Consider the following 12,919-nt stretch of genomic DNA (forward strand, 5'->3'; position numbering starts at 1 on the left):
TTTGAAATAATGAGAGCAATTAGAAATACAGCAGGGAGGAAGAGCAGGAAGTAAAGATGAATATTAAACATATACATGAGTGGGGGGGAAAGGGAGAGAAAAGAGAAATTGCATGGTAATGGAGGAAGACCCTCCTTGTTATTAAAAATTACATATAAGAGGTTGTGAGGGTAATGGAAAAATAAACAAGGAGAGAAATGAATTATAGTAGATGGGGTAGAGAGCGAAGATGGGAGAAGAGGGGTGGGGGGATAGTAGAGGATAAGAAAGATTGCAGAATACAACAGTTACTAATAGGGCATTATGTAAAAATGTGGATGTGTAACTGATGTGATTCTGCAATCTGTATTTGGGCTAAAATTTGGGAGTTAATAACCAACTTGAATCTAATGTATGAAATAGGATATGTCAAGAGCTTTGTAATATTTTGAAAAACCAATAAAAAAAACGATCCTGATGGCTCCCCTCAAATCTAGCACTTCCCACGTAGAGCTCATGAGAAATGTGTGTGAAAAGCTTGGACACAATGCTATTTTCTTAACGTCCCAACTGATTCTGACTGGTCCTGGTCAGATCCCAGGTGGATACCTGGTTCATTGTAGAGCCCCACATGCTGAACAAGTGAGATCTTAGCTCATAGTTGTATTTACCAAATGATGTCATGGACTAGGATGAAGACACTCTGCCCAGGGAGGAGTTCAGGGATGAGAAGGAATGATGACCACAGTTCTTCTACCCTCACAGTGACCAGTGAGTGTCATTATCCATGTATGTATGAATAGAGGGACCCAAACAGCATATGAGACTGACAGTATAAAGACCTATCATATATACTGTCAATGTGATATCCTGCAGGCCACAAAAGGGACAGCACAGACCTAAACTAGGGATCGGACACCACTGCTGTGCTGAGCTGGATCTTCACTACAGCCCAACTTTTGCTCTGTAACTGGATGAATTGAAATTGTGCTGATCTGGCCCCATGAAAACCCATCCAGTTAAAATATGTTTCTACAAAGTAGTGTCTACAAAAACACACAAAAAGGTAGCTTTCAGTGTCAGTTGGAACATGCAAGGTAAAACCTTCCTTAGATACAGTAATATCTGGCCTGTGCATCTCCTCTTACACAGATGCCCACCATAAGTGAGCATAGTGCATTGGTGAACCTGAGGGTCACTGTTAAGGATTGGCCCTGTCCAGAAACTTTAGCCTAGAATGGGGATTGGAAGATGAATTCTGACACCTCTCACAAAAAATGTATATGAACGTGAAAATTTTTCATGAGTGAAGTGTTATGAATAATCACATGCAGTGATTAAATATAGGACCTACTGACAGGTGAGGTTTGCTATTAAATAAAGTTGCTACTGGTGCAGTGACAGGAATGAAGTGGAGCTTTTTCTTTATAGAGTGTCGTGAAAATTTTCTGAGTTTTGATGGGATATGTTTTGCATGTTAATTGAGGTATTGGTGTGGAATAAACTGCACACATGGAAAGTTTACAGTTTGATCTATTTACACATATACAAAATCATGATCTAATGGAGATGGCTTTTTTTGTTTAAACATGTGGACATTGGCATCTTGGCATGTATATATCTAAAGAAACAAACAAATGTGCAAAAACGAACAAAAAGTCACACTCAGAAACATGTTGCATAAATGCACACAGAGACACATGTATAAAACTTTCATTGACCTAACCACGTTGCTCAACTCACACAGGTGCTTCAAGGAAATATGCAGAATGACTATAGATATTTTTAAATCAATTTAGACAACAAACCCCTCACTTCTCATTCTCAAGGAAGTAGTGGAATCACTGAGACTCTGCACTCAAAAGGAAGGAAGACACTCTGACCCTGGGCATCATCTACATTTTCAACAGGAAGAGAGTGAGCCAAGGATACATACCAATTCTGGATCCTTTTCAATCATCCTGTGAATAGAGAAAAGGAGTCACTATGAACATCAAGCCATGCTCTGACCTGTGTGCACAAGTCTTTTGTTTACTTGGTGACATTCGAATATCCAATGAGAATGTGGGCAAATCAAGGGAACAGATAGCAAATGTACTCTCACCAAATGACACAAGCTTTTTCTAGGGGATTTGTGTCACAGGTCTATATTAGGTGATAATTAAGGAATTCAATGGCCAGGAGGGAAAACCATAGCTAGGCACAAAGCTTGTTATCATACAGTGTGTAGTTTATACTGTTTCTTGTTAATGTTGCCTTCAGTGAGGTCTCATTTGGCAACAGACACCCCAATGAGAATCTGCACAGTCAGGAAATTGTGTATGTCATCTCCAGGAAACCATATCATAACACAAGAGAAAGAGAAACTAAAGAGCAACACTGGATTTCAGAGGAAGATAAGCAACCTTACCATGGCTTTTGATGGGGTCCTTCGACTCATGCTTTCTCCAGGAATGAATTCCACCATGTCATTTGGGTGAACTAGGAGGATGCAGAATAATGATTAGTATACTAATTTAAGGCTTATGAATAGTTCAGGGCATTTCTTGATATGGACATCAGTGAAAATATACAGCAAAGATAAGAACAAGAATGAGAGATGGCTGCGAATAGAGTGTATCACACCCAGTGTACCGCATCACTGCACAGATGAATACAGGGTTAGAACGACAAAAAGCTATCTTGTTAGGAATTTGCAGCAAAATTGCGGTGCACCGAAACCTAGGGGAAAGATTTCCATCACCGAGGACCGGTTACTGAGTCTCAAACGCAAGCCAACTGTGCCACCAGAGATTCAGGCTGACTGATCCACCGCCGGCCCTGCGGCCCGCCCCGCGTCTACAGATGGTGGGGTGCCTCCGAGAAGCTACCAGCAAGCAGAGGAAAATGGCACTACGGATTCTGTGGAGTCCTGCTGGCTGTGCCCTCACTGATATCTGGGATGAGTTCGGGGTTTGAGATGGGTTAAGGAAGCGGTCAAGTTGTATCCCTCACAACGGAAAGTCCACCAAGGAAGCCAGAGGCCAAGATCTTGGAAAGCTGACGTCACCATCGCCAGGTTCCGACAGATTGCAAAAATAAAACAGCATGAACAACCAGACTACCTATAACTTACTAAATGCAAATAGATGAATACTACGAATAGGTCGATAGTCCACCTAAGCCCTTACTACCCCCAAGTACTCCTGTCTATTTTCTTGTTAATAACCGGCTGCATTTGAGTTACACCCCCCCAAAGAAGCTAACGTATCCTAACCGCCAAACAATCAAATCACTGGACCATAACATAAAATCCTAAGTCCAAACCTCTGTTCTCTATATGCCATCAAAATCTGAAGGCCTGTAATGAAACCAATGAATTTATATTAAATCACAATTAAATCCAAAATCTCGAAACATTTTCTCTTAACACAAAGGAGAGATAGTGGAAGTATTAAAACCAAAAAAAAAATTAAAGGAGAAAACAGAAACACAGCAGTGAAACAGAGTTGGAAAGTAACTTGAGCACCATGAAAAAACAAGTGGAAAAAGGAACACAAAAAATGCAGGACAACTTAAATACAAAGGAGAACCTAAAGGCACCAGAAAAATGGATGGAGAAAGAAGTCAAGGCATACCTAATTCAGATGGAATGTAATCTTAGAGAAGACTTTACACAGAAAGTTCGAACAATGAACGTATATTTTGAAAACGAATTAATTAAGAAAATACAAATGTCAAAGAACGCACTCTATCACGAAATAGAGATTTAGAAAAAAACAAACAAACAGTAATCCTAAAAATGCAAGAAACCATAAACCAAATTAAAAACTCAAAGGAGAATATTACAAATAGACTAGATCAAGTAGAAGCCAGAACATCAGATAATGAAGACAGAGTTTATCAACTTGAAAAGAATATAGTCAACACAGAAAGGATGCTTAAAAGACATGAGCAATCTATCCAAGATATATATGATGTCATAAAAAATCCAAACCTGAGAGTCATTGGAATAGAAGAAGGCATAAAGCATCAAACCAATGGAATGAACAATTTATTGAATGAAATAATCCAAGAAAAATACCTGATATTAAAGGTGGAATGGATTGCCAAATGATGGAAGCCTACAGGACCCCGGACATTCAAAACCATAATAGACCAACTCCAAGACACATATTTATGAAGATATCCAACATAGAAAACAAGGAGAGAATATTAAAAGCTTTGAGAGAAAGGAGGCAGATTACATTCAGGGGTAAACCAATTAGGTTAATGGCTGATTTTTCATCACAGATGTTGAAAGCAAGAAGATCCTGGAACAACGTATTTCCAACGATAAAAAATAATGGATTCCAATCAAGAATACTGTATCCAGTATTGATAATGAAATTAAAATATTTCATGATAAATAAAAGTTAAAAGAATTCGCAGCCAGAAAACCAGCACTGCATGGCATCTTGAGCAAAACACTACAAGAAGAGGAATTGAAAAACTGCTTGCCAAACTAACAGTGGGAAGTAACTCAGTAAAAGCAAGGGAAAAAAAATAACCAAAAGAAAATACTACCCATATAAAAATAAATAAATAAACAAGCACGACGGGTAGTACTAACCATATTTCAATAGTAACCTTAAATGTTAATGGCTTAAATTCCCCAATTAAGAGACATAGGCTAATAACCTGGATTAAAAAACCAAATCCAACAATATGCTGCTTTCAGGAGACTCATCTGATAGGAAAAGACATACACAGACTGAAGGTGAAAGGTTGGGAAAAATCATACTACTCACATAGTCCCCCAAAGCAAGCAGGAGTGGCCATACTCCAATCGAATAAAATCAACTTCAAACCTAAGTTAATCAAAAGAGATAAAGAAGGACACTACATACTATTAAAAGGAACCATCCATCAACCAGACATAACAATTATCAATATATATGCACCAAACAATGGTGCTGCAACATTCATAAAACAAACTCTCCTCAAGTTCAAGAGTCAAATAGACCACAACACAATAATTATGGGTGACTTCAACACACCGCTTTCTCCATTGGACAGATCCTCCAGACAAAAGCTGAATGAGGAAACTATAGAACTCAATAAAACAATCAATAACCTAGACTTAACCGACATATATAGAATATATCAACCATCATCAAGTGGATACACATTCTTCTCAGCAGCACATGGGTCCTTCTCAAAGATAGACCATAAATTATGACATAGGACAACTAATAGTAAATATAAAGGTGTGGAGATAATACCATGAAACTTATCTGATTACAATGGAATGAAACTGGGTATCAATTATAAAAGAAAGATGGAAAAATCATACATCTCATGGAAAATGAACAATATGTTACTGAATGATCAATGGGTTACAAAAGACATAAAGGAGTAAATCAAAAAATTCTTGGAGAAGAATGGAAATACAGACACAACATATTGGAATCTATGGGACAAAATGAAACCAGTTTTAAGAGGGAAATTCATTCCCTGGAGGTCATTCCTCAAAAAATGAAAAAAAAAAAAACAACAAATAAATGAGCTCACACTTCATCTCAAAGCCCTAGAAAAGGAAGAGCAAACAAAAGCAAATGTAGTAGAAGGCAAGAAATATTTAAAGTCAGAGCGGAAATCAACGAAACTGAAACAAGAAAAAAAAAACATTAAAAATTGATAAAACAAAAAGTTATTTCTTTGAAAAAATAAATAAGTTCGACAGACCCTTAGCCATGCTAATGAAGAGAAGATGAGAGGGATCTCAAATTACTAACATACGGGATGAAAAAGGCAATATCACAACGGACACTACAGAAATAGAGAGGATAATTCAAAATTATTTTGAAACCCTATATTCCAATAAAATAGAAGATAGCAAAGATATCGATAAATTTCTTAAGTCATATGATTTGCCCAGATTGAGTCAGGAAGATACACACAATATAAACAGACCAATAACAAAGGAGAAAATTGAAGAAGCCATGAAAATACTACCAACCAAGAAAAGCCCTGGACGACATCGAAATACAGCAGAGTTTTACAAAACGTTTAAAGAAGAATTAATACCAATACTTTTCAAGTTATTTAAAGAAATAGAAAAAGAAGAAGCTCTTCCAAATTCATTGCATGAGGCCAACATCACCTTGATCCCAAAACTAGATAAAGACACTTCAAAGAAAGAAAACTACAGACCAATATCTCTAATGAACTTAGATGCAAAAATCCTCAAAAAAATTCTTTTGAATCGAATACAAAAGCATATCAAAAAAATTGTGCACCATGATCAAGTAGGATTCCTCCCCGGGACGCAAGGCTGGTTCAATATACAGAAATCAATAAATGTTATTCACCACATAAATAGATTTAACCATAAGAACCACATGATCTTCTCGATAGATGCAGAAAAAGCATTCGACAAAGTTCAGCATCCGTTAATATTCAAAACACTAGAAAAACTAGGGATAACAGGAACTTACCACAACATTGTAAAAGCTATATATGCTAAGCCTCAGTCTAGCATCATTCTGAATGGAGAAAAACTGAAGTCATTCCCTCTAAAATCAGGAACAAGACAGGGATGCCCTCCCTCACCACTTCTATTCAATTTAGTCCTCGAAATACTAGCCAGAGCAATTAGACAGACAAAAGAACTTAACGGCATAAAAATAGGAAAAGAAGAACTTAAATTATCACCACATGCGGATGATATGATAATATATCTAACAGACCAAAAAGGGTCTACAAAGAAACTACTAGAGCTTATAAGTGAATTTAGCAAAGTGGAAGGATATAAAATCAACATGCATAAATCAAAGGCATTCCTGTATATCAGCGACAAATCTTCTGAAATGGAAATGAGGACAACCACCCCAATCACAATATCCTCAAAAAAAAAAAGTAAAATACTTGGGAACCAATCTAACAAAAGAGGTGAAAGATTAATACAATGAAAACTACAGAACCCTAAAGAGAGAAATAGAAGAAGACCTTAGAAGATGGGAAAATATTCCCTATTCATGGATAGGAAGAACTAACATCATCAAAATGGCAATATTACCCCAAGTTCTCTGTAGGTTTAATGCAATGCCAATCAAAATCTCAACAGCATTTCTAGTAGAAATAGATAAAACAATCATGAAATTCAGATGGAAAAATAAAAGACCCAGAATAGCAAAAGCAATTCTAAGCAGGAAGTGTGAATCAGGAGGTATAGTGATACCAGATTTCAAACTGTACTGCAGAGCAATAGTAACAAAAACAGCATGGTACTGGTACCAAAACAGGCGGGTGGACCAATGGTACAAATTAGAGGACACAGAGACCAATCCACAAAATTACAACTTTCTTATATTTGATAAAGGGGATAAAAGCATGCAATGGAGGAAGGATAGCATCTTCAACAAATGGTGCTGGGAAAACTGAAAATCCTTATGCAAAAAAATAAAAGTGAATCCCTTTCTCTCACCATGCACAAAAGTTAACTCAAAATCAATCAAAGAGCTTCATATCAAATCAGAGACTCTGCGCCTGATAGAAGAAAAAGTTGGTTACAATCTACATATTGTGGGATTGGGCTCCAAATTCCTTAATAGGACACCCATAGCACAGAGTTAATAACTAGGATCAACAAATGGGACTTACTTAAACTAAAAAGTTTTTTCTCAGCAAGAGAAACAATAAGAGAGGTAAATAGGGAGCCTACATCCTGGTAACAAATTTTTACTCCTCACACTTCAGATAGAGCCCTAATATCCAGAGTATACAAAGAACTCAAAAAATTAAACAATAAGATAAGAAATAACCCAATCAACAAATGGGCCAAAGACCTGAACAGACACTTTTCAGAGGAGGACTTACAGTCAATCAACAAGTATATGAAAAAAATGCTCACCATTTCTAGCAGTCAGAGAAATGCAAATCAAAACCACCCTAAGATACCATCTCACTCCAGTAAGATTAGCAGCCATTATGAAGGCAAACAACAACAAGTGCTGGAGAGGTTGTGGGGAAAAGGGTACTCTTGTACATCGCTGGTGGGACTGCAAATTGGTGCGGCCAATTTGGAAAGCAGTATGGAGATTCATGGGAAAGCTGGGAATGGAACCACCATTTGACCCAGCTATTGCCCTTCTCAGACTGTTCCCTGAAGACCTTAAAAGAGCCTACTACAGGGATACTGCCACAACGATGTTCATAGCAGCACAATTCACAATAGCTAGACTGTGGAACCAACCCAGATGCCCTTCAATAGATGAATGGATAAAAAAGTTGCATTTATACACCATGGAGTATTACGCAGCACTAAAAAATGACAAATTCATGGAATTGACAGGGAAATTGATGGCACTAGAGCAGATTATGCTTAGTGAAGCTAGCCAATCCCTTAAGAAAATACCAAATGTCTTCTTTGATATAATGAGAGCAACTAAGAACAGAGCAGGAAGGAAGAGCAGGAAGAAAAGATTAACATTAAACAGATACATGAGGTGGGAGGTAAAGGGAGAGTAAAGAGAAATCGCATGGCAATTGAGGGAGACCCTCATTGTTATACAAAATTACATATAACAGGTTGTGAGGGGAATGGGAAAATAAACAAGGAGAGAAATGAATTGCAGTAGATGGGTAGAGAGCGAAGATGGGAGGGGAGGGGAGGGGGGATAGTAGAGGATAGGAAAGGTTGCAGAATACAACAGTTACTGATAAGGCATTATGTAAAAATGTGGATGTGAAACCAATGTGATTCTGCAATCTGTATTTGGGGTAAAATTGGGAGTTCATAACCAACTTGAATCTAATGTATGAAATAGGATATGTCAAGAGCATTGTAATGTTTTGAACAACCAATAAAAAAGGATCCTGATGGCTCCCCTCAAAGTCAAGCACATCCCACCTAGAGCTCATAAGAAATGTGTGTGAAAAGCTTGGACACAATGCTATCTTCTTCACTTCCCTACTGATTCTGGCTGGTCCTGGTCAGATCCCAAGTGGATACCTGGTTCATTGTAGAGCCCCAAATGATGAACAAGTGAGATCTTAGCACACAGTTGCAATAATCAAAAGATGTCATGGACTAAGATGAAGACACTCTGCCCAGGAAGGAGTTCAGGGATGAGAAGGAATGATGACCACAGTGGTTCTACCCTCAGAGTGACCAGTCAGTGTCAGTATCCATGTATGTATAAATAGAAGGAACCAGAGAGCATTTGGGACTGACATTATGAAGACCTATCATATATAATGTCAATGTAATATCCTGCAGGACACACAGGGGGCAGCACAGACCTAAACTAGGGATCGGACACCATTGCTGTTCTGAGCTGGATCTTCACTACAGCCCACCTTTTGCTGTGTAACTAGATGAGCTGCAATTGAGCTGATCAGGCCCCATGAAAATCCATCCAGTGAAAACATGTTTCTACAAAGTAGTGTCTACAAAAAAAAACCAATAAGGTAGCTTTCAGTGTCCGTTGGAACATGCAAAGTAAGACCTTCCTTAGCTACAGTAATGTCTGGCCTGTGCATCTCCTCTGTCTCAGATGCCCACCATAAGTGAGCATAGTGCATTGGTGGACCTGAGGGTTATTGTTAAGGATTGACCCTGTCCAGAAACTTGAGCCTAGAATGGGGATTGGAAGATGAATTCTGACACCTCTCACAAAAAATGTATATGAACTTGAAAATTTTTCATGAGTGAAGTGTTGTGAACTATCACATGCACTGATTAAATATAGGACCTACTGACAGGTAAAGTTTGCTATTAAATGAAGTTGCTACTGGTGCAGTGACAGGATTGAAATGGAGTTTTTCCTTTATAGAGTGTCATGAAAATTTTCTGGGTTTTCATGGGATAAGTTTTGCATATTAATTGAGGTATTGTTGTGGAATAAACTGCACATATGGAAGGTTTACAGTTTGATCTATTTGTACATATACAAAATCATGATCTAATGGAGATGGATTTTTTTTTGTTTAAACATATGGACGTTGTCCTCATGGCATGTATATATCTAGAGAAACAAACAAATGTGCAAAAACGAACACAAAGTCACACTCAGAATCATGTTGCGTGAATGCACACAAAGACACATGTATAAAACTCTCATTGACCTAACCACTTTGCTCAATTCACATGGGTGCTTCAAGGAAATATGCAGAATGGCCATAGATATTTTTTAAATCAATTTAGACAACAAACCCCTCACTTCTCATTCTCAAGGAGGTAGTGGAATCACTGAGACTCTGCACTCAGAATGAAGGAAGACTCTCTGACCCTTGGCATTATCTACATTTTCAAACAGGAAGAGAGTGAGCCCAGGATACATACCAATTATGGATCCTTTTGATTCCTCCTGTGAATACAGAAAAGGAGTCACTATGAACATCAAGCCATGATTTGACTTGTGCGCACAAGTCTTTTGTTTATTGGTGACATTCAAATATTCAATGAGAATGTATGCAAATCAAGGGAAGAGATAGCAAATGTACTCTCACCAAATGACACAAGCTTTTCTAGGGGATTTGTGTCACAGGTCTATATTAGGTGATAATTAAGAAATTTGATGACCAGGATGGAAAATCATATCCAGGCACAAAGCTTGTTATTATACGGTGTGTAGTTTATACTGTTTCTTGTTAATGTTGCCTTCAGTGAGGTCTCATTTGGCAACAGACACCCTAATGAGAATCTGCACAGTCAGGAAATTGTGTATGTCATCTCCAGGAAACCATATCATATTACAAGAGAAAGAGATACTAAAGAGCAACCCTTGAATTTCAGAGGAACATAAGCAACCTTACCATGGCTTCTGATGGGGCCTCTTGATCCATGTTTTCTCCAGGAATGAACTCCACCATGTCATTTGGGTCAACTAGGAGGATGCAGAATAATGATTAGTATACTGATTTAAGGCTTATGAATAGTTCAGAGCATTTCTTGATATGGACATCAGTGAAAATATACAGCAAATATAAGAACGAGTGATGGCTGCAAATAGAGTGCATCACACCCCGTGTAACACATCACTGCACAGGTGAATAGAGGGTTAGAACAACAAAAAGCTATCTTGTTAGGAATTTCCAGCTAAATTGGGGTGCACCGAAACCTAGAGGAAGGATTTCCATCACCGAGGACCGGTTACTGAGTCTCAAATGCGAGCCAACGGTGCGACCAGAGATCCAGGCTGACTGATCCGCCGCCCGCCCTGCGGCCCGCCCCGTGGCTACAGACGGCGAGGTGCCGCCGAAAAGCGACCAGCAAGCAGAGAGAAACAGCACTACGGATTCCGTGGAGTCCTGTTGGCTGTGCCCTCTCTGAGCTCTGGGATGAGTTCGGGGTTTGAGATGAAGGAAGGAAGCGGTCCAGTTCTATCCCCCACAACTTAAAGTCCACCAATGAAGCCAGCGGTCAACATCTTGTAAAACTGACGTCACCAACACCAGGTTATGACAGATTGCTACAATAAAACAGCATGAACAACCAGACTACATATAACTTACTAAATGCAAATAGATGAATACTACGAATAGGTGTATAGTCCACCCAAGCCCTTAACTACCCCCAAGTACTCCTGTCTATTGTCTTGTTAATATACGACTGCATTTGAGTAACCCCCTAAAGAAGCTAATGTATCCTAACCTCCATACAATCAAATCAACCGATCTTTACATAAAATCTTAAGTCCAAAACTTAGTTCTCTATATGCCATCAAAATCTGAAGGCCTTTAATAAAACCAATGAATTTACCTTATATCACAATTAAATCCAACATCTCGAAACATTGTCTCCTAACACAAAGGAGAGATAGTGGAAATATAAAAACCAAAACAAATTTAAAGAAGAAAACAGAAACACAGCAGTCAAATAGAGTTGGGAAGTAACTTGAGCACCATGAAAAAAACAAAGGGAAAAAGGAGCACAAACAATGCAAGACAACTTAAATACAAAGGAGAACCTAGAGGCACCAGAAAAATGGACAGAGAAAGAAGTCAAGGCATACCTAACTCAGATGGAATGGAATCTTAGAGAAGACTTTAGACAGCAAGTTCAAACAATGAACGTATATTTTGAAAACGAATTAAATAAGCAAATTCAAATGTCAAAGAACGAGCTCTATCACGAAATAGAGATTTAGAAAATAAAACAAACAGTAATTTTAGAAATGCAGGAAACCATAAACCAAATTACAAACTCAAACGAGAATATTAAAAGGCAAAAGATTTATATGATCTGAAGAGAAACCAGAGTATAACAAACGAGAATATTACAAATAGACTAGATCAAGTAGAAGCCAGAACATCAGATAATGAAGACAAAGTTTATCAACTCGAAAAGAATATTGTCAACACAGAAAGGATGCTTAGAAGGCATGAGCAATGTATTCAAGAGACATGGGATGTCATAAAAAAACCAACCCTGAGAGTCATTGGAATAGAAGAACGCATAGAGCATCAAACCAAAGAAATGAACAATTTATTGAATGAAATAATCTTTGAAAACTTCCCAAATATGAAAGGTGGAATGGATTGCCAACTCCTGGAAGCCTACAGGACCCCAAACATTCAAAACCATAATAGACCAACTCCAAGACACATAATTATAAAGATATCCAACATACAGAACAAAAAAAGAATATTAAAAGCTACGAGAGAAAGGAGGAAGATTTCATTCAGGGGTAAACCAATTAGGTTAACGGCTGATTTTTCATCACAGACGTTGAAAGCGAGAAGATCCTGGAACAACGTATTTCCAATGATAAAAAAATATTTGATTTCAACCAAGAATACTGTATCCAGCAATATTAAGCTTCAGATTTGACAATGAAATTAAAATATTTCATGATGAAAAAAAGGCAAAAGAATTCGCAGCCAGAAAACCAGCACTGCATGGCATCTTGAGCAAAACACTACAAGAAGAGGAATTGAAAAACTGCTAGCCAAACTAACAGTGGGAAGTAACTCA

Source organism: Callospermophilus lateralis, unplaced genomic scaffold, assembly GCF_048772815.1.
Source record: "Callospermophilus lateralis isolate mCalLat2 unplaced genomic scaffold, mCalLat2.hap1 Scaffold_116, whole genome shotgun sequence".
In the NCBI taxonomy this organism is placed as follows: Eukaryota; Metazoa; Chordata; class Mammalia; order Rodentia; family Sciuridae; genus Callospermophilus; species Callospermophilus lateralis.